Source organism: Anopheles funestus, chromosome 2RL (genome assembly GCF_943734845.2).
Source record: "Anopheles funestus chromosome 2RL, idAnoFuneDA-416_04, whole genome shotgun sequence".
NCBI classification, from domain to species: Eukaryota; Metazoa; Arthropoda; class Insecta; order Diptera; family Culicidae; genus Anopheles; species Anopheles funestus.
In genome coordinates this window covers 102615034-102638183 of record NC_064598.1, presented here as the reverse complement: position 1 = coordinate 102638183, position 23150 = coordinate 102615034, and the positions used below count along the sequence as shown (strand labels likewise).

Here is a 23150-nt window from a genome sequence, read left to right as displayed (position 1 = left end):
AACAGAAATATCAACGCGCTACGGGAAGGTGTCGCCACGGTATCTATCCCACCACGCAGGCACGTTTCAGTCCCATACACCGAATGCTGCAAGACCGATTTTCATCATACATCGACAAAAACATGATGTCAAAGTCTCTTTTTGATAATACACGTTTAAAAATAAATGGCGCCAAAAGTGTACGCAAATGCAACCTTCATTACACGCCCGAGAGAACCAAAGGTTCGGATTTCCTTCACAATTGTGACCAAGTATCGATAGAACGTACGTTTACGAAACACGGCATCGTTTCCTGCTGTCAAAACACTTCAATCGCTTATCAGACGACTGATCAAATAATGGAGGCACTGAACCGATGGTTTGATGTATAACATTGAATGATGCTAGGGAATAACGTTGCAGTCTCGAATGTTTTTAAAACCATAACAATTCTACTGTATTTAATACAGTACTTATTCAATCAAATCATTGGGTTAAAATTTTATCGCAACGATAATTTTGCTATGTAATAATTTCATCGCATCTCGGCCAGGCCGTTCTTTATGAATAAAAAAAATACATCGCATCGTAATAATTACACCTTATTCCTTTTAAATATATACATATGCTATATTGAAATAGTGTATTAATAAATCACTATCACAAACATAAACTGTAAATCCAAATATCCTTTTGAACATCTACAATATTAATCTTAGAGACACTTTCCACCTCAGGGAGGTGACAGCTTTGGGAGGTTTTACTGTATTTAGTGATTTGGGGCTCGGTGGTACATGTGGAATCGGCGCCTTACACGAAATTATCTTGTATTAAATCCCAATCGTCAAGGAAAGCCAGAAATGTCTCCTGAAGTAGCAGAAAAGAAGAAGTAGAGCCACAAAAAAGCAGAAAAATTGCTTTGATTGGGAATATCATTTGGATTAAGAATGGCAATAATTTAAGATTTTTCAATTAATCAACGATATTCTCTAATAATACCACACGAATCAAGATTGAACACTCAAAATGTTTGCTAGACAACTTTAATTACAAAACGTATGTTTTAGGGGAAACCTAGGTTTGCCGGGAAAGCTAGTTACTACTATGAGATCTTAAGTACTATCCTATCAGATGTAAATAAAGTGAAATAATAAGCCAGAAATGGTAGGCCAATATGTCTTGAGGTTATAAGCACTAACGACTTTCCAATAAAAAATTCATTATGAATGGAATATTACGCAACAATATATTGACAACAAAACAAAACTTACTGACGTACAGCAAATTGGAAACATTCTAATAAAACTATAACAAGCCGAACATAACCTGCAGAAGTTCTCAATAATTTGAAATAAATCAATATTAATTTAAATTAATTTACCGCTCATTCCACCATCTCCTAAACGGATGTCTTTATTCTTCTGGTGGATGAAATGTTTTTAATCAATTAAACCTTGCCCATCCCATCCCATGGTGGTGTTTAATCCTAGGCAAATGTAAAGAGTATCGCGATAAACAGTTCGCGAAAAGCTCATCTAGAAACTACTGCTACTCTCGGAGGAATTAAATCGGCAGCTCTTAAGACGTACTAAGTTTTGCTGGATAACCATAATATTGGACACTTTTTTAACCTATACTTACATTATTCAGAAAACTTTAGTCAATTTTAGGCGCCTTGTTCCTTCGAAAACTGCACGCTGAATATTAACAATGTGTATATTTTCACCGTAGCAAGCACAGGGCCGCATGATCGAAATACTCATTTACACAAGCGCGGCACCTGGTCGAAAAACATTCTTATGATAAACCAGGCCAACATTAAAGAGCAACTACACCACGGGCAACACAACTTCCACCTGCTGGTGCCGTTTTATTACGGTGACTTCTTTCGCCTTTGTTATGTATTTTCTTCCACTTCGTCCGGGATTGGAACTAATTTTCATTCAATTTCTAATTTATTAGCTCATGGCACGCAATTCTTCCGCCAATGGAGGAGCACTAGTAACCAAGAAGACATTTGAAATAGCAAATACTCCTCTTTGCTACACAAGAATGGTTTACACACACGCACTAGTACACACACAATATATCACTCTTTTCACTTTTCCTGTGTACATGTACATGTCGAGAGCGAGAATATTATCCCGTTTTCCGGACGATACTTTTCGTACTCAAACGCAACGAAATCGCCGAGAAAAGCAAAATCTCCTCGCTCAGTAGGGAAAACAACGGAAGAATTTGCGATACTAACACACTTGCTCACGTTTTGAAATATGAACGCCTTCCTTTACGGAAGGAAACTTGTGGTTCTCTCCTCTTACCACAGCCGGTTAAAGGCTCCCTGTTTAGGGATAAATTATTATTTTTTTTATTTTAAGGCAAATATTAACGCACTGCACCGCAACACAAACCAAAACACCGCCAAATGTATTAAGCTAGGCACTATTCCGGCAACACAGTAAAATAACGAAACAGGATTTGACCTTTTCGTTAGTTTTTTTGTTGCTACAACTATACATAAACAAGCTTACGGCGGTTTTCCTTCGGTGTTGTAAGAGTGTTGGAAACTTTTTAAACGATTATCGTACACAATTTTGTTATTATTAGATATATTGATTTTCCTTTCGCACTTTTTCTGTTCACAATGTGCTCGGAGGTGCTCAGCAATAAAAGTTGCTTCTACGAAAGGATCCAGATAATGTGATATTTACACACACAACTTTCGATTTTCAGCACAACAGTCCGGAAACGGACTTCACAGAAAATTTGATCAAATTCAAGAACTGGTTGACTTTATTATGTATGCCACTTTTTTCAAAAAGATTAAAGCAATATGAAATAAATGATTAGATTGAAAATAATTTAAAAAAAAATATTTGGTACACAACTAATATCAGCAACGAATATTCGATCTGCTTTATGATCGATATTTTTTTGGTTTTTGCTTTTACGAACAAACCCTATTCCTCTGCACTGTACCCAGCAATCACTCTCCACGCCGAAGCACAGCAATCACTTCAGGCACCCTTATAGTTGAAACATCAGCACTAATGTATGACCCGGCACTAACACAGATATTTTTGAGTTGCAACTCTCGAAACATATCGCCAACTCACTTATTGCAGCATTAATGCTTCATTAGCAACGAGATGATGATCGGCAAATCCGTTCGTAATGTTGAAACATAACAACAACACAATGAACCGTTTGATCATTGATCTAGCCTTTTCGCAAACACGGATTTATTCGTTATTCACATTAATTATTTTCTTGTTTTTCCACTGCAAGAACATGATTGTATCATTCTTTTCTTAATATTTTGTATAATTTCAAATAATACACACCAAGATAGCAATATGTGATCTTTCCGCAACTGCTAAACATTCTGTACGCTATCTCGTCACGCGCAGCGGAGACGCACAACCGACCTGCTTGAAAGTTGATTTTTTTAACAACTTTTCCCGGATAGCTGGCTAGTGAAGCGAACTCGCCAAAGCGACAGAGAAATCAGACATTGTACCCTCCGCACTCTTAATGGCACGAAATCATGTATGGAAAGAGAAAAACACACTTCGGCTTATCCCGTCTCGTTTTCGTTTGGTGTTCTCTCAGCACTCATTCTCCTGGTAATATGTGCTGAATACCAATCGGTGCAACACTGAGTGCTACATTTTCGTTCAAACATTTCAGAGCAAATGCAACGTGCAGGGCGATATTTTCCTGCCCGCGGCAAATTTGCACGATAAAAATATTGTTTTAATCGTTTAATGTATTTCCTTAAATATCATTGAATTAACTATTTTTAGAATTATACAGTCATTGACAGTGACGGTTATACAGTTTATGCGCAGGACACTTTACTTTCATAAACATTTAACACACCGCATTCGCCTACAATGGCAACATTTTACAATACACAAAAAAATGCATAGCTTGTTCATTATACTCCTTAAGAAATAGAAATCATCATTTTTAGCACAAAAAAAATAAATCTTGATTGTTTACGGTGCACAAAGCAAGGGAGCCGCTTTCCACACATGTACCGAAAGTTTTTTTTATTAATTCCAAATGTTATTGAATAGCCGAAGCTAGTGCGAAGATTACGAAAAAAACAAACATCACACGTTTGTAGCATGGTTTATGACAAAACACATTTGCCACGTATTAACGTTCACAAGGGTAAAGGTAAGGGGTCTGATGTGATTACCCGTAGGAAACCCGTTTTAAAAATGTCCCTAAATTTCGATCATATTGCAAACTAGTCTTAGAAAAGAGGCCCCTTTCGCATACCACCGTGTCGGCGAATTTCTCATGGCTAGAGGAAAGGTTTTCTTCTGCTACCAACATTCATACACATTTTTCTTCTTCGAGGCCCTCTGAAAAACGGGCTCTAGGCGGCCGCCTATTCCGCCTACCGTTATATTAGCAACTGGTTAATGTTACTAAGTTTGAATTTGTCCAGCACTAACAAAATAATTTTCTCACAAAAATTTAACATTATTCATTAATACATTCGCACGATATTTGCATCGGCCATTCGACTTTCTCTGGAATAGTTTTGTACAAAACCTTTTTTTTAATGGATTAAGCGCTACGCAGCAATTAGTTCCATACATCCGATTCGAAAACGGATAATTAACTGTTATTCATGAGGATCAGCAACGCAAGGAACAGATAATGAACACATTGAGAAAACACTATTCAACACAATCCATTCTTTTCAATAACAAAGCTATCATTTTCTTAGGATTTCTTTCACAAAGCTGTTCCTGTTCAATATTTTAAGAAACACCATAAACAACCTTCAACCGATTATCTTCATGCCATTTTATATCCACTGTTTGTCCATACCATCTTCTACTAAATATAACGCTTGAAAAAAAAGATACTTTCTCTCAAGAACCCGGAAGACTACTCGAGGAAAAACGAGTTCAAAACCTGCCGAGGGAAAATTCGGCGAACAATGTACAAAGCCAATAATGTGTGCGTGGCCGTAAAATGATTAAAATGGAATTAAAATCTGCTTCGAGTGCCTGAACGATGCAGAAAAGAGAACACCGAGCCTCACGGACACTGTGACACCGAAACAGTTCTACAACAGAACGTAGTGGCTATGGATGCGGCCAGGATGCGGAAGGAAACTGCGATAACAAAGAACATTAATAAAGCAGCCCAACCTCTGCATTGCCCTGAGAGAATGCAGAACGAAGCGAATGTCCTTCATGTGCTGCTGAAACTCGGGAAAGGGAACCAGGAACCCAAACAACACATTTATCCCGTCTGTCTGTCTGGCTGGCTTGCAAGTCTGTCGCTCTCTGCACTGTCCCGGAATGGTATGCGCATGAATCTTGTTTTCCTAACCAGAATACACAAATACACACTTTTAAAAGCAAGCATTACAGGATTTGGCCAAACCGATTCATGCAAACGAACGAAAAATGTTAAAAAACATAATCTATACATATCTATAACATGAACATAAAATATGTGGAAAAACAAAATAAACTAATATAGATCCAGACCGGAATAGACACATTGAAAATCATATTAAACCTTTATGTTATTAAATTGCTCATATTATTAAGGTATCAATTATTTAACAACAAAGAACAAAATCCACCACAAAAAATAATCTGCAAACTGGGACAATGCCACTTACTATGCCTTCTAAGAACAAATTAAATGTTCAAAAGGAAATGAACTGGCAAACTACCACAAAACATTTTTCAAGACAACATTAGTAAGTGGTGATGATATGTACCACCGAGAGAGAGAGTCGTAAATGTTAACTTCTCACCAAATGATTCAAGGTCAGTGGCGAAATTCGAACCGTACGACAAAATCATGAAAGCACATAAGGCGAATTTACGTGTCTCTCTCGGTTAGGTTTGTTTCTTTTTTTTTGCTTTAGAGGTTACAAAAAACGCACACACCACTTAATGTATAGCCGATTAGTGTACGTCACAGCATCCTTGCTAGAAGGAGCTGTCTCCTTCGCGCACAAGCGAACGTAACACTTTCGCACCAAGGAGAGCTAGTATTGCGGTTAACAGACAAGCAGGATAAGATGCCTATTGCGCCGCAAATTTGAACGCTCGGCAGACAAACCTAAGGCGTTGCTTCATCTGTGCGAGTGGGCACGTGGTAGAAGCGAGTATTCAACGTCGGGTATATTGCGTAAATTGTGCGTACGCGATAATTGTCCATGCGTGTATGATTTTTTTCGACTCGTCTGTGGCGTAAAATTTATGCACTATTTTGAATGAAAAATTCCTATCAAGGAAAAGGAAAAATGAAACGCCATTCTCCAACAGCCTTCTTTTTTTTTCTTTCCTTCTTTCTTTCTTTTTTTCTTTCTTTTTCTTTCTCTCTCTCTCTTTTTCTCTCTTTATCTCTATCTCTTTCATCTTATCTCGTTGTTCGTTTTTCTTTTGTCTGTCTGTCTCGTTGGACGGACACTATTATGGCCTAGTTTTCCATGCTGTAGACAGTGAGCAAAAAAGACGGCAAAAGTTATTTTTTGCAGCAGGCGGAGTGAACGATACGGTGCACTAATTCTGCCTCCCAATCCCATTCACACCGCTTATATCCTCGGTTTCGTTTCGGTGACGATCGCAAACAGGCTCTTTACAAATACATCTACGCGTAGCAATATACCTTGCATATACAGCATAACCGTGCGCTAGATGCATTCTGCATTAGAGTGTGCAACACCAATATAACAACTCGTAAGCTCCACCATTTACGGCGTTATGCCTTCTCGTTTGTTGTATGCTGTACGACAACGTTGAGGCTGGTCGTGGTTGTACTGGTTCGACACAGAACGCATGTATGGAATTCTTTCACTCCTTCCATTGCAGTTTTTTTTTCTTCCGTTAGGGATAATGAAACACACGGAAAACAACCAGGCGACTCGATGGTTTATACCACAAACGACGAGACAAGAACGGATATCAAATCCCTTTTTTATCGTCCTCGCGTAGCAAGGACTGTGGTAAAAATCCAGAAATGGCCGGCATGGCCTTAGAGGTCGTTAAGCCAAGAAGAGAGGAAAGCTGTGGAAGAAAAAGAAGGGAAAAACACGTTTCCATTCTGCAAAGCATAATTACAACAATTCTTTTACGTGTTACCATCTTTTCATTTCGTTGAAGGATGTTTGTGAATCAACATTACACAACCACTTCCTTGTGCTGCACTCATAACAGCGCCGATTGGAAGAAAAAATGTTTACTTTTCGGTGTTTAATTCCTTTTTTATATTCGCAGTATATGTGGGTATATGTGCACACACGCAAGCATGAGAAACTTTGTCCCAAGTGTGATTTGCTGTAGCTCAACTTGTTTTAATGATAGTGTGAAAGCTTTCGTTTAATTTATTCCACATATCATCAAGCATTAAACATAAAATAAGCTAAGCTTTTCGCCTACATAAAATGTTCCATTTAAAATACTCAATATTTATGTAAAATACATACGATTGAAAAAGTTATTTTTGTGATCAGATTTATGTAGTAAAAAAACACGATTCGAAAAAGTTTTATTAAACTCAAACGCAAAATTTTATTAAACATATTTCAACATCTTATGTGCCATACCGTTTGTTTCGTCCAAAATTATTGCACACTGCTACGAGCTGAACATAAATGTGCATAGCCCCACCCGAAATGATCTCTTTTCACCGGTAGCAATAGGGCTCTCCTGCCACACGAATTACGGGCAGAAAATGCATGAGCGCATGCGTTTTAAGCGAAAGCGTCCCGTTGATGCTGGAGATACTGTCGTTGAGAAGATAGCATCCATTGTATTTTTTTTCTCACGAGAATCTGAAAAATTTATCCTTTCGCCGATAGGACAGCATCGTACAAAACTCTCTCGAATGATGTACAACATGTGCTATTTTTTAGTAATTTAACATAAATTTGCGCCTTTTTTGTTCCACACGAAACATTCGATTAAAGCATCATTTTCATTTACTATTAATACTCATACTTACCATACTCATTAACAGCCGTAATTGATTTACAGCACAACAAAACGCATAAGATGGCCGGAACTGGCCATCAAATACAAACGCCCGTCGAATCGCACGACATTACCAATCGAAATCATTATCTAATCAAGCCATGCAATACCACCATCATGTTCTAGAATCGAAAAGAGTTCTAATCATTCCAATGCATTTGTCTGCAACACGGGATTTTATGATACACACCTCACATAAGTTGGAGTATGGTGACATAATTTTGAACGAATAAATAAATATGGCGATATGGCAGTGTTTTACCATGATGAATGATTATAGGAACTTTGAGTAAAAATATAATAACTATTTTGTGTGGAATGTGAAACCCCAATTTGATAAAGAATGTAACAAATTAAAAAAATAGATTAAATATTAGCGTAGGATTCAAAATGCCTATCGTAGAAATCTTGAGACTTGGTATAAAATTGGAGTAATCGATTTTCTCTTGATCTCAATTTCTTTCTACTTATGAAGTTTTGTAAAGAAAATATCTATGGTAAACACGTGTAGGCCGGTGGTATATGTGTTAAACGGCGCAAGTTCCACACGACAGGACCGGGTATCAAATCCCACCCAGACCGTGTCCCCCAAGTGTCCCCTGCACTTGTAGCAGGACGTGTAGGACTGACTATCCGGCTATGTGGTAAAACAAGTCTAGTAAGCCAGAAATGACCGGCGTGACCTTAGATGTCGTTAAGCCAAGCAAGAAGCAAGAAACACGTGGTGCCAAATGTGGACTAAATGGATGAAGCATTATAACTTCTCAAACAATCTCCTTGAGTTTCTGGCGGGCCATTGCTCTAGACCAGGGGTTGGCAGAGTTTTCACCAAAAAGGGCCAGACAGTAAAAATTAACCTGAAACTGCGGGCTAAATACTGGAAACAAATTTTGAATCATTTGAATACAGTGTTTACTACCCAAGAGATTATATGATATTTTTTTTCGAAAAAAATGTAAATGGGTACGACATAGTTGGTGTTGATTTAGATTCACAGGACTTAAAATAATCTGATATCGGATAATTGGATTTTGTGTTCGTGACGTGAGCCCTACAAAATTTTTCTCGCAGGCCGGATTTGGCCCGCGGGCCAGAATTTGCCGACCCCAGCTCTAAACAATAGAAATCTGAATTTAACGTTTGACCACAAGGAAGCTACTTATTTTACATTATTTTCTTCCAACTTCCAAACCACCCTAGACGCTAGCCCTGTTTTGACTGGAGTTTGAGTTGCACGTGTTATAAATCAAAATATATATAGGGGAACTATTCAACTATTACGTAACGCTGATAGGGCAGAGGGGGTTACCTCCAACGTTACGATTTGTTACATAATGCAGAAGGAGGGGTTCAACCTTGTGTTACATTACATAAAATAAGATGCTTCTAAAATTATTGAATGCATTTTGTGTCCGTCATATATTAATTATTTATTTTATTTAAGTTTTTATCTCGTTTAGATAAGCTAGCAGCTGGAGTTTAGGCTAGAGCGTCAAACAGAAGCATAGTTCTAAACGCTCCATAATAAGTGCAACAGAAAGTACATATGAACACCTTCTTACTCAGAGGAAAGAGTGATCCGTCATCAAGAGCATAATTTAGCTTCAATATGAAAATTGTATGAAGGAACGAAGAAGAGATTTGTTAGTTTAATATTATAAAACTATGAATAACACGACGGAAGACTTGTCGGAAGGTGTGTTTCGCAAGAATCGTTCGATCACGAATGTCTGTTGACCGTTTCTATATTTTTTGTCATTATTTTGACATTTTGACAAGATACATGCATATAATATTGAGGAAAATATAAATAAGGTGTGAAGGCTTTTCCATTATTACTTTTTTTCGTAGATCGCACACCTCCTCAACATCGCTAAAATAATCTTAACAGTGTAAAAGTTTGAGAAACGAATGGTCGGGCGGGATCCATCACTTTACTTCATAATAAATAGAGGGGAATGCTTGTAGAGGGGATCATAACCCAATTTTTGCGTTACTTAATAGTTGAACCATCCCTAGAGAACGTTACAATAAATAAATATACAGCAACAAATTCATGTGGATACAGTAGCGGATCTAACGGTGGGCGGAGTTGGCGGCCGCCTAGGGTCCCGTCGTTTGGAGGGGCTCCGAAAGAAGACAGAACATTTCATACGTAACGGACCCCGAGCCGACACAAAATACTTATTGTGCCATCATTCTTCTGTGTTGTAATGATTATTGTCTAAATAATAAGCATCTAATGGTGTTATTAACATTGATATCAGACTTGTTAGGCTAAAGGTTACCAAGTAAAACGGAAAGTAGCGGTAAACCTATTCCCATACCTAACGAACGTTCAGCGAAAATTTCATGCAAATCGGTTCATCCCTTTAAGAGGAGTTTGCACACTAACACCGCGACACGAGAATTTTATATATACATATGTATGGATATGCACGCTTCTCGCTTGCTCTCCACATCCTTCTGATATTGATTCCGCAGTGCACTCCGAATTTTAATCCGTAGTTAATATCGGAGATTACTCCTTATTACACCAGAGCAAACTCTCAATTACTCCAGAGTAAACTCGGTAGTAAACTCCGGAATGCCTCGTAGTCGAATTAATTCGACTCCGAGAAAAATGAGGATTTACCTATCACTAGATGGAAGGCGTCGAACAAATTAGAAATGCGGTGTAATGGTAAAGAGAAAAAACAAATAACGAAATAGCACAAAGAGTAGAGAGCAGACGAACAAGTCCGGTTGTGGGGATGACGAACTAACCTGTCGCACACACTAAAAGAACATATTTTTCTAATGCGCAATTTGCTTGAGACGTAGATTCGTGGCACCTAAACGTCAACAGGTTCACCAACAAAAAAATGGAACTAACGGTATTGTGAGAATACTGTACTCATTAACTCTGTAATATGTACTCATTATAAAAAAATAACAATAATGTGTGCCGTTGTTGACACTTCTCAATACAAAGTCCACGATGCTGTTGTAGCAGTGTGTTGTGAAGTTAATAACGAAAAAAAACTGTACAAAACACCACCGGGGCTCAAGTGTACGTTCTATCAACGGGTAGGAGGGGTGCACAGTAGGGGTGTGTTTGTTGTTTAGCGATTTAAAAGGCGGTAAAACGAGCTCGAACTTTCGGTGATCCAACGGACAACAAAACACGAGGGAAGGGGAATACACACAGAAACAGATTCACTCATAATATTACGCAACGCGAGGTGAGAGATTTCATTCATAACTTGCGTGTTTTGAAATGAGGCCGCCGTAGGGCCGAAAGCTTCCAACGATTCTCACGGAGCCTGAGAGAGAGGGAAACAATATTGGCGCCCGCGATCCCAGAGAGCTCTGACTCTCACAATAGGAAGGAAGGTAGTACATGCGGTGTTTGAAGTTTTAATAGGTAAGCAATATAAGAAGGAGAACCATTCCTTAAGTTCCTTTAGTATTTAGTTTATTTCTATGTAGCATAATTGCTAAACATCTTATCGTAGTTGAAATTTTATGCAACATAAAGTATAATGTTCGTAGGTTTGTCATGAGATAGAGTTCAACGCATTTCGCCACCAAAAAATGCCAAATAACAAAAATAAAAAGGAACACAAAAATTAAAACACTATATCGAATGCAGCAACTGCAAAACCAATAAAAACGAAACACCCAGCCACTCGATGAAGATAACAAAATAGGCATTTTATATGCAATGTCAAGTTTGGATACCAGAATTGCATTTAATAACAAATAATACGAAGAAGAAAAATCGACCTTTTTATGCCTTTGAAGATAAAGATTAGCCACAGAAAACCAAAGTATGAGCTAATTTAGTTATAATGCTTGTATAACTGTAGATAAATAAGCAAATAAAAAGCATGGAAAATGGATATAAATAAATCTAATTTAACCTAGACGGAGGAGAAACGTATGATCAATCTAAACATCACCTTGTTGCTTTCAAGAGCTTTGAGTGTCCCGCTACCAAAGATAAGTTCCCGACCATCATTGGGGTCTATGATACCTTAAGTTAGAAAGCTAAAATTTTTAGCCCGGATCTGTCAAAACATCGAGCAGAATCGAGCGGGAAATTGTTGACAGGTAATATCATCATGCAAGGATTCCTCAAGGACCTAGCATTTTGACATAAAAAATTACATTAGGCTGCAGTTTTGTAAAACCGCGTTTTGACGAAACAGGAATTACAGCGTCGAAATGTAGTTCGAAATATAGGCATAGCACAAGTAAAAATTTGTATTATTTTTCCTAAAAAGCTGAACATAATTAAACTCATGTAATTTCATTGTTTCTTTAAATCCAAATTCAATCAACATTCAGCAGAATCAAATATGGCCTAACCTGTTTCAGACCTGCTAGAAAAATGCCTTGTTTTGACATTTGTCGAGCAGCTGATCGAAACTAACATTAGAAAAATTTTCTAATCTGAAATACGCAGGCTTATTTTGCTGAGCTGTTTGTATGGAAAACATGCAGCAAATAAGCCGCCAATCGTCAAAGTCCATATAAAAAAACTAGTGGAAGGTATCATAGACCCCATTACCAGTCCAGTAAGAGAAATTTCTTCTAGATTTTTATGATCGACTGGACGATCGATTTCATCCTAATTTGTTGGCCGCTCGTAAAGTTTATGAACCAACGCTAACGTTACTGACCTTAGACATACACCTTACACAAAGTTGGAACAAAATGGAGACGTCCAATAGTCGATGGAGAGATGATTAGAAATTTCCAACACATAGAGAAAATTCACATCATGCGAAAGACCGAGAGACGACTGTTTGTGCGTCGATAAACTCGAATGAAACTCTTATTCGAAACGGTTCATGCGCGGGTTGAAACGAAATAGCAAGTGGGGCAAATCCTCATCAAACTCCATTCATCCCTCGTCCTTCATAACATATCAAATCATAAAGGCTCAATCATAAAATGGCTACGTTCGACGAATTGGAATGACACACCGTAAAATGCTACAAACACCAGCTTCCGATCTCCCATTTCTCTATCTCCCTTGTAATTCGTAAAATTCCACAACAAACCACATTGTAAGGTTTTCCTTCCACCTACTTAACACCCTTTGGCGTCAATTTGGATGCCTGCCGGATGTTGTTTGTTTATCGAGCGCAGCTAGCGTACCCTATGCTACTGCAATACGAAAGCACTAGCACCTATTTGATTTGCGTTTGTTGCAAAATAAGCTAACTGTGTAGAATAAGTGGCTGTGGCTGGACTACATACTACTACATTTTTACGTAAACAAAATAAAAATTCACGATGCAGTTGTGTCAATGCATGCATCCCACAAACGGGGATTTACGATAAAAGAAAGGAAATGTTAGTATATACATAGATCTGGGTACACTACCTTGCTAAATGTTCTTTTCCTTGTGCTGCACGAAGGAGATACATACTCGACAATGAAAACCAACGTATCGTATATCGTCGGGTAATTATGTGGCATACATAATTATTTACTGCAATCATTTCAGATTGATCTCTATAGATCGTGAATTCATTCGGATGCTGTCTCGATTCTGCCTTCACATCTACAATGTATTAATCTGGCTCAGACGAAAGTCTTGTGCTGCGGCATTGAATTCCACGATGTGGATCATCTTCTGTGGAATTTGAAGCCGCAAGAGCCTGCAGTTGGGGCCATCGGCAGACAGCTGAATACACCGATTCGAGATGTTTTGGCTTGTAGGAACCTGGAGTACATGAGGCTTGTATTCCGTTTCGCCAGGTACAACGCCAGAGACGACATTTGAATCGTATCCCAATTTTCCCTCTTTCCGTTTCCTTCTACACCTATTCTTATCAGTTGTGTTGTATTAGTCTATACATGTTTTTTGTAGTGCCTTAGCCAAACCTTTGAGGAAACAGTCGCCTTCGAGGATAACACCAGAGACTAGATGTCCCGGACAGTCCCGATCAACGTATACGTATTAGATTCCTGGTCAACAAAGCCTTAACCGCTTAGCGTTTGGTTCCACAAGCCCAAACCCGTAATCATTGATTATAAATAAAAATAATAATTATTATTTTTTTTTGTTCGGTTAGCACGGCCTGGCCGTATCAAGACTTATTTTACCACGTAGCAGGATAGTCAGTCCATGCTACGGGGGGACGGTTCGGATGGGATTTGAACCCGGTCCCTGCCGTGTGGACGGGCGCCGTTTTTCACATGCACCACCTGGCCGCCCCAAAAAAAAATTATTATTTACTGTAATCATTTAAGATTGCCTTTGGCCTGCTTAGAAACCGGGCTACATCACCGATAATCAGACCTACCAATGTAGTCTTTCGTAAATATGAAAGTGAATCGTGAGACGCACCGAACGATTCCTAAATTTTTGGCGTCCGCAATTTCTAACCAACCAACCCGTAGTACAACAAGGAACGCAAACCCTTATGCAAACGCTTGCCAGTCGTTTGCACCTACTGGACCTACTTGTATCTACGGGTCGAACGGAACCGGTTCGGGTCGCTTATGAATGGCTCGAGCCGGTAGGTTCGGGTCGACCTGCCCATCACTAATTGCAACAGGATACACCATCCACAACAGTAGAACACACCAACATTTCGGACTGTCACAACGCACGGTCACAAATTTCATACACACCCTTATAAACTCAACGCAACGAATCGATTTAGCGATTATGTTCTTCATTACGAAGAGCGATCTTGAAGAGAGTACCTTTTGTACATTGCGTCTTGTTTAGACGATTAACAACAGACATGGCGTTCTAAATTAGTTATAAATTGTATATTATAATGCTGTGCCGATTTGAGAAAACACCAAATGGACAATCAAACATGAAATAGAATTTAAATAAAAACATTTAATTTTATAATTTAATTTCAACTTCTCCTATTTAATACATGTCTATGCGCAAACCCCAGACTACTTCATCCATTGCCGACAGAATCTTTCAAAGCGGGCAATTAATATAATATTATACAGATTTTTGTTTTATGCAGTAGCGGGTATGTATATTAGTCGCCGGTATTATATTTCAAAAAGGTTAGCAATTAAAAATCAAAATAAACTCACCTTCTATTTCCAATTGATACTCTGATGTTGCAGATTAATCGTCGGTTTCTTCTGCTTTTAATTGTTTCGATGCAAAGCATTCACATTCACATATAGGTTCACTTTGCCAATTCTTAACACACATTCAAACACAATATCGTTTCAGAACACTGACACTATATAATCATCGTATTTTTCACAACTTGCACGTGCACAAACAAACGTAACTACTCAAGAAAACAATTCTATGGCGTTTATTTTAAAGCCTAAAACCACACAAAATCACTTCACTTCACGCAGCCTCTTCCTTGAACACATTTTTCTGCACACTGAATGTTTTACACAAACACGCACATTATTACGAGCGAAGTGAACACAAACGTCGAACACAATGATTTTCTCACGTCGTCTGTGCGTGCCACTATTTGGAAAGTACAATATTAATACAAAGTTTGACTGCGCTCACTCAAGATTTTTGCATAAACGGTGACATGAATCTAATTCGCGTAATAAATGCATAAGGTGCTGAACAGACTATCGTTTAATGTATTTTTAATTTCACAATCGTACATAACTGTTCGCTATGCTATTTTTTATTTTCTGCACAATTATGTTTATCTTCACCTTTTTTTTAATTTTCTAACACATGAATTTTCAATGGCAAACACTGGAAAGAATTAAAACATATAAAATGCAAGCAATAAGATAAATTTAGTGATATTCAAACTTTCGATGTTTACTCTCAACACATGAATAATTTTCTATTTGAAGGAAATACAACAAAAACACTATCACATGTGTCCATATCCATGGGAACAGGCTGAAAAAGCCCAGCCAGCTTCAGCCGCCTATTCTAACTCCCATTCATCGGCACATCTGGCGGTGTACACAGTTAGATTGCAATAAGCTTAAGATGCACGCACTTCATCACGTGGTCTTTGATTTCGTGCCATGGTAGTTTGTTTGACTACAAATTCGTGGCATGTGCAAAAGTGCATCCCTTTCGTTAAGTGCTCTTATGAGCTAAAAAAATGAGAAAGGTGAGATGCAATTGGACACCGCATACTGAGTGCATAGATGAGTGGAATATTTATGATTCTTTGACCGAAAAGCGAGACAGATGGACAGCACGGACACGAATGTAATACACCACGTACGGCATACCAAGAAAAGTGTTCGAACACCTGCTTAAAGTGGAAAAGAAGACGTTCGGTTGATCGTTAAATCAACTTTTACTGATAATCAGACTGGTTTGTTGATTCACTGCATGTAGTGAGAAATGGAAAATTGGTTAAAATATCAAAAGAATTTCAAGTGTAACATTTTTCCATTATATATGTGCTTATATTTTATCAACAGCATTTGTTTATGCAAAACTCATTCTATTTCACACTACAGGATGTTTTACTTTAGTACTTTAGTAGGCTTTGATATAAAATATCCCATATGCGATATTAATCGCTCTAAATGCTCCATTAATGGACGTACACTCCGTACTCCCCGTGTAGCTCTTTCTTCAGATACAAACACTTAAACTGCATGGAATGCCGGGGTTCAAGAAACGTCTGGTTAAGTCATTTCTTAATTCATATTATGTCGTATTTTACACTAGTAATGACCCTCAATAATTATAAATCTTTTTGTTCATCACATTTCAATACACTGTTTGCATCAAGATGCATGATGCATGTAGATAAGATTTATTAAAAAGTTTAAAAAAATGTAATATTTATTTAACCTCTTTCTGAAAGCCACCAAAGAAATACCATTTCAATGCTCTATTTTCATCATTATTTCTATTCTTGAACAGTGGTAGCGCGAATACTACAGTTGCAATGCGCTTTTTAGCCTTCAGACAGGAAATGCAGTGGATATGGCTGAAGTGATTGGAACCAAAAACACACAGCAAACTAAAACAAAATACCAAACCAAGAAATGGCTACGGTAAAGGTACGTTAGTAAACAACTTTCTGTCCGTCTTCCGCCTACAAGCTGCTCCTGCTCCCAATAAAACCAGTATGAATGTACCGGATGAAAGAGCAAACCTAACGAAGAATACGATGAGTCTAGTTATTACTCTAGCTCAGTTTGCCGCAACACAACACCTTAACTTGGTCCCAGAAAAGTATTTCATTATTTCTGCTTTGTTTTTCTGTATTTCCTTTATATCAATGCACCAAAAAAAACACAAAATGAAACAAACGGTTGCGGGGTGATTCTGGATGGAATAAATGAGCAACAAACTTCAAGTCATGTACCGCCACCCTGTAAAAGGAGGTAGATCCCCCTGTCAAGGGAAGTCGATAGCGAGTCGCAGGACCGGGACAGCCGTTGCAAAAACAAAACCCCAGTTCACAGCGCAATTCGACACCCTCCCCCCTCCTCCCCTCCGCAAACCTTCCTCACATATTCAATTCCCTAAGGCGTGTGCAGCTACAAAACGAGAGTAAACAACATCGTAAAAATACACCTCTACTACGGACGCAAGCGCGTAGCAATGTGCACCGTTTGCACAATATTTCACACTGCCACGTTCACTCAACCGACTGAAAAAAGTGCATTCGTGCCGAGGGATTTATGTAGTGAAAGAGAACAAAATGCCCGCACTCATGCATGCACACACACACATGTGTTTTGCCCTGGTGCCTGGGAGTTTGGCTTCCACACATACAAAAGCTCCAATACGTACATTTCATTGATGCTAGCAAACGGGACGTTGACGGATGATGGATAAAATTAAAAACATCCAACATCTCCTCTTTTCAGAGATGTTCTTGTATATACGATCAAATGTTCTTCAATGAAAATTAGATACAGATCTAATGCATTTTTGGAATATGTTTTGGGGATAAACTGCCAATAAACTTCACGTCATGTTTTAAACCCGCTCTGAGTGAACCGACAAAAAACATGAACAAAAAAACGCAATAGTCCCAACTGTGGATGTATGATACTTTCTATTAGTTTTTTTTATATTCATTTTGACGTTTGGCGGCTTACTCGCTGCTAGGTTTCCATACAAACATTGTAGAATACGCTCGTATATTTTATATTCGAACTATTTTCTTACAACAGTATCGACCAGCTGGTCGAGAAATGTAAGAATATAACATTTTTTTAACAGGTCTAAAACAAGTTAAACCATGTTTTCCGAATGTTGATGTAAATTGAGACTAAAAACAACAATGAGATCACATACGTTTTATTATTTTAAGCTTTTCATAAAATCTAAAAGAATTTTTTACTAGTGCTATGACTAATTTTCTATGTATTCAGTTAAAATCGTGCGTTTGTTATGGTTTGATACGAGATTATTTCAATTTTTTCTCATGTAAAATGTTAAAGCATTGTTCTACAAAACTGCAACCTAATGTCATTCTTAATGTCAAAATGCATCGATTGTGGTACTTGTGGTACGATACGACACAGCGTATCGCAACGCATTGCGTGACGCAAAGGTGGTATCTATTCAAAGCGTTTTGCTCGCAATGTGCATATTGGTTGCATTTTGGTCGCATAGCGGTAGAACCAGCATGTCAGCGTGTAAACAGAACCCTGTTTGGAGTGTGTGGGTGTGTGGAGCGGCAGAGAGGGCTTTCTCGTTTTGCAGTGAACGGACCGATTCAAAACGTGCTAAATATTACATAGAATAAACTGCGGTAAAAAGAAGAATAAGAGTACACACTACGAGATAATGAGGAGGGAAAAGCACAATAAATAACTGTTTACATTGAGGTTGCACATTTGCCGATTTTTAACGCCATCGAAAGCCACAGCAATGAAGCGAAGGTAGAACGCGAATTTTTCGAATGACAATAACCGTGGCCACCACCATCGATGTGGATTTTGTCCTAATGCAAAACAATAAAACGGCAGGGGTGGACCGGAACCTTTAAATAATGCACACACATGTACTGAATCAGTTTATAGACTGCATTCCGCAAGATAAAATGTGCACAACCACTAGTTTAATATTTGTGGATACGATAATTATTGTTTCTTACTGCAAGACGTTGAAAATGTTGTGCCATTAACTGATTGAAAGTGATTGTTCTGAACGTATATATTTTTATCAGGCAGCAAATTGAGCATTTGTTTACCAACAGACATAAAGCAATATATTGAAAGAAAAGCTTTTAAATAATAAAAAAATAAATGGAACACCGGTCGCACAAAACACAAATTTAAGTGTATAAATTTGCGATTCTAAGATAAAATTTTTCAAAGAATTTTCATATTTCATGTACGTGTTCATATAACTAAATAGTAGTTATATATTTTATAGGTTCCATAGTTCATATATTTTTTTTCAAGTTGTCGTTATTGCTCGGGCCACCCATGAGGTTTTGTATTTCGTTTGACGTTTATGCAAATGGATGGAAACAATTACATTTCCAGCCGTTCATGCTGGCTATCGATTTTCAACTCTCTTGGAATGCCTCGTGATTTTTTGAGAAAGCTGACTAAAAAGCGTGTCAAGTTTGTATTTTCCACACTTTACTTGACCAAACCCTTTCCATTTCCCTACAAAAGCCCCTTCCTTTAGAAGCCCTAACCCACACACAACATTAAACCCCATCGCGCTAATATGCGTTTCGATTTTGCCAAGTTGTTTCGTAACAAAAACACAACATACTGCTTCCCACAGTCCCGCGCGACAACAGCCCTCTGGAACGGTACGTGGAGAATCAAAACAAAACATTGCGCTCGGACCGCACACATCCATCTACGCCAACGCGCTCATTCACACACAAACGCAAGCACATACACATAGTTGCGCCCGATCACGCAGCACGACTTCATTCATACGGGCGCATGCGCAACGACTAGCATCAGCTCACATTTAGACGTAATAAAAGAAAAACAACACACACATGCGCACGCGAGCTAACGGTGTACGAGGTGTGGAATAAACGAAACACTGGATGGGAATATGCAATACACAATGTTAAGCAGGCAAATAATTGCGTTAAACTACACCATTTTAACAATTATAGAAAACAAAGTTAAGTCAACATGTCGCAACTTATATGCTTCTATAACCGCATGCATCCAACGCACACCCAAACACACGCGTACGCACAATCGCCAGGGTCAGCATGAATTTCACAATTTTTCGATTCGAAATAATCGAGAATGAGAGAGAGAGAAAGAGAGAGAGAGAGAGAGAGAGAGAGAGAGAGAGAGAAAAAGGGAGACAGAAACGAGCAATGGAGCATAGGCAGCCCTTTGGCAATACTTTAACACATTGCCATGGAAAAGTGTGCAAAAGAGTGTGGTTTGGGGAAGAAATAAGCGAAGGCAAATAATGCCTACAACCTAGAAGCAAGGTGGAGGAAGCACGGTTGTCGCTGCACCTGCTTCGATGATGATGCTGCTGATTGATAGCAACAAAAAAAGTGCTTTATGCGGTGAATGTGAGAACAGTTGAGACAAGGCTGCTCGATATCCACGTAGAAGTTAATTTTATTTTCTTTATTCGGTAAGCAAATAGAAAAAAGTGCGTGTCATTATTATAAGACATTCACATTTAAGACGTTACTTTTTATAGCATCGGCATACACACATTAACACTATGTCAAACGGTTGAATAACACCACGGTATGCAATGAAAACTTTGCTTACGGTGCAATATCTTCTATTATTTAATGTGTTTTCAGCTCACACGCGCCTTCTAACCTTCTTAACACATACACATGCACACACGTGCATAACAATACGCACACATCCAAGTAGGATGTAGACACGCATCACCGCATCATGGTTTTTCCTGGAAATTTCGTGGTAGATCCTTTCGTTGTTGTCGGATTCCGAGAATCACCAGCAGCCGTGACAACGGCAACGATGATAACGCTGGATGCTAACGGGGACCATCAGCTCAAGTGAACGATGCTGCTTGTTTACGATTGTTATCTTACGGAAGCACACTGGAAAAGCTTGCACGCACAGGGAAGCATGGGAACCGACATTTTTGTTTTCAAACGTTTTAAAAACAAACGACAACACATCAGTATAAACGCAAGCGCTCTTTTGCTTTTTGCAGCATCTCGATCGAAAATTGCGGAGGAATGGGGTCAGTTCTTCTACCGTCTCTGCGATTCTCACTCATTAACTCTATCTCTTTCTCCCTTTCAGGCGTTTACACACACTTGCACACGCGCACACCGCTATCGCCACATACTGCGCACTTGTAAAAAGCAAATGAACAAACACACAATAATAGTACGATTAAATCAATCTGGTGGGTAAGTGAAGAGAGAGAACAAAAAAACACTACCAAAAAGACAGCATTTTATGACAAAACCACCAACTACACGACGGACGTTTAAACTAGCCAAAAAAAGCAACCACGCAGATCAACGATTGAAACACATTGAACAATCATGCACCCCGAAAAAAGAGAACACACACACAGCACCCAGATTGGGAGAGAAATGATGATTTTCTGTGGTATCTTGAGTCTAAACAATTAACCAACCGTAGCAAAGCAGTCAGAGCTATTCACTGCTACTTACGCACCATATTCTGCACAGTTTTTCACCATATTACACACTTTTTTACATGAAATACGGAAGCGACGCTTTTCACTGACAGTCCAACCGCGTCCATCTTGGTTTTTGAGTAATCACAAAATATTCCGTCTCACGTCTTGGCATTATCCGTGCAACGAGTAGCCGACACGCACACACCGCACAATCAAGTGGCTGCAGCATGCAGCACTGCGAGAGTGGGTTGAATGGTGTGTGAGAGGACTGAACAAAACATTCTCAGCGAGTATCATAACAAATCACACACACTACTACCGGATTCGGCTACATCGTGTTTCCGATGAAACCAAAAAATTAAATATTTTCCCAATAACAAGCACAGCACAGTGGTCCGCATAGCCTATCATAAATTACGCACTAATCATTGAAGGTTGCTAAATTTGTTTCCAAATTAAAATTAGTAAAAGGTTCATGTATTCTTTTGTGACGCTAAAAACTCAAAATACAAATTATATATTTTAAATATGACTGGTTTGTAATGCCTATTTCATAGTAGGTGTTTTTATCCATTACCTTATGACATTATTATAATGTAATGTTTTTATTCATTATCTTGCGACGTATGCGGTAATGTAGTTTAAGAAATAGCCTAAATGTATGGAATAGCGCATAAATATGTTATGGTGAAGCAATCGGAGAAATATAGCGGAGTGTGGAGTATTACTTCAATACCTTATGAAATGGCGGGGGCCTGACCGTCGGAGCTCTAGCCGGCCGTCTGCTCCGTCTCCGTGTTAGATCCGCCACTGTTTTGGAAATAGACTGGAATGGACACAACAAGGACGGACAGCGTGTAACTTTTTCAGCACATCTCAAAAACTTGGCTCATTTTTATAGTAACTTAGTGAAATACCAGTCCGCATGATTAACTCACATGTATTTTTCTCAATTAAGAGTCAATTGCAATTCCTGCATAATAATGTTTCGAAATTTAGGCGAAATGAAATAATACAAAGCAACTGTATACCTTTGCCAAAGATAAATACATATAATTATACTTTTCAAGGCGTATCTTTTTTATTCTGCACCAAAATTAATTACGCTTTGCCAAATTTCCATTCCGCTCAAAAGTTATACATACATACACCGCTAACCTCTCGAATCCATTCGCGCGCAGATGAAACAAGTACATTTACACCCGGGAGGTCTGGTTTAGCACATCCGATAGCAAAGGAAACCATTCCGACTAGGAGATGATCAACCGCGAGCGGACAATCGGAATCACCTTGGCATGCGTCATGACCACCCGCACACAACATACGGTCAAACAATACGGAAATGTTGTTATTTCGACGGTAAGGTTTCTGGCAGTTATCCCGATGGACGAAGCACGAGAAGGTAGCACGCAGGATCAGGTTCGAGTGATAAACGTTGGATCAACAGGATCTAGTTCGAATGATACACCAACCGGAAACCATCGCCTTTGAACGTTCCACCGGAATTTCTTCGCCATGTTCTGGCATTTCAATCGACGCAATTGTTTGACTGTTTAGTGGAAGTGACTCCTCCAGCTCAACCAACGCAATCGGCTTCGTTCGTAGATGCATTCCAATCCGG

General features: G+C 38.7%; 1 protein-coding gene across 17 annotated transcripts in view; it reads right to left on the bottom strand.

The window, feature by feature from the left end:
• Positions 1–21703, bottom strand: part of LOC125761492 (serine-rich adhesin for platelets) — a 124470-nt gene extending 102767 nt beyond the window's left edge. The window contains exons 1-3 of one of the 17 annotated variants that reach the window (XM_049422659.1): positions 21565–21703; positions 20964–21232; positions 15067–15712 (exon numbers count right to left, since the gene is read on the bottom strand). The gene's annotated coding sequence lies outside the window, so the exon portion shown is untranslated. The other 16 variants (XM_049422662.1, XM_049422661.1, XM_049422654.1 and 13 more) reach the window with 16 other exon arrangements.
• Positions 21704–23150: the final 1447 nt, after the last annotated feature.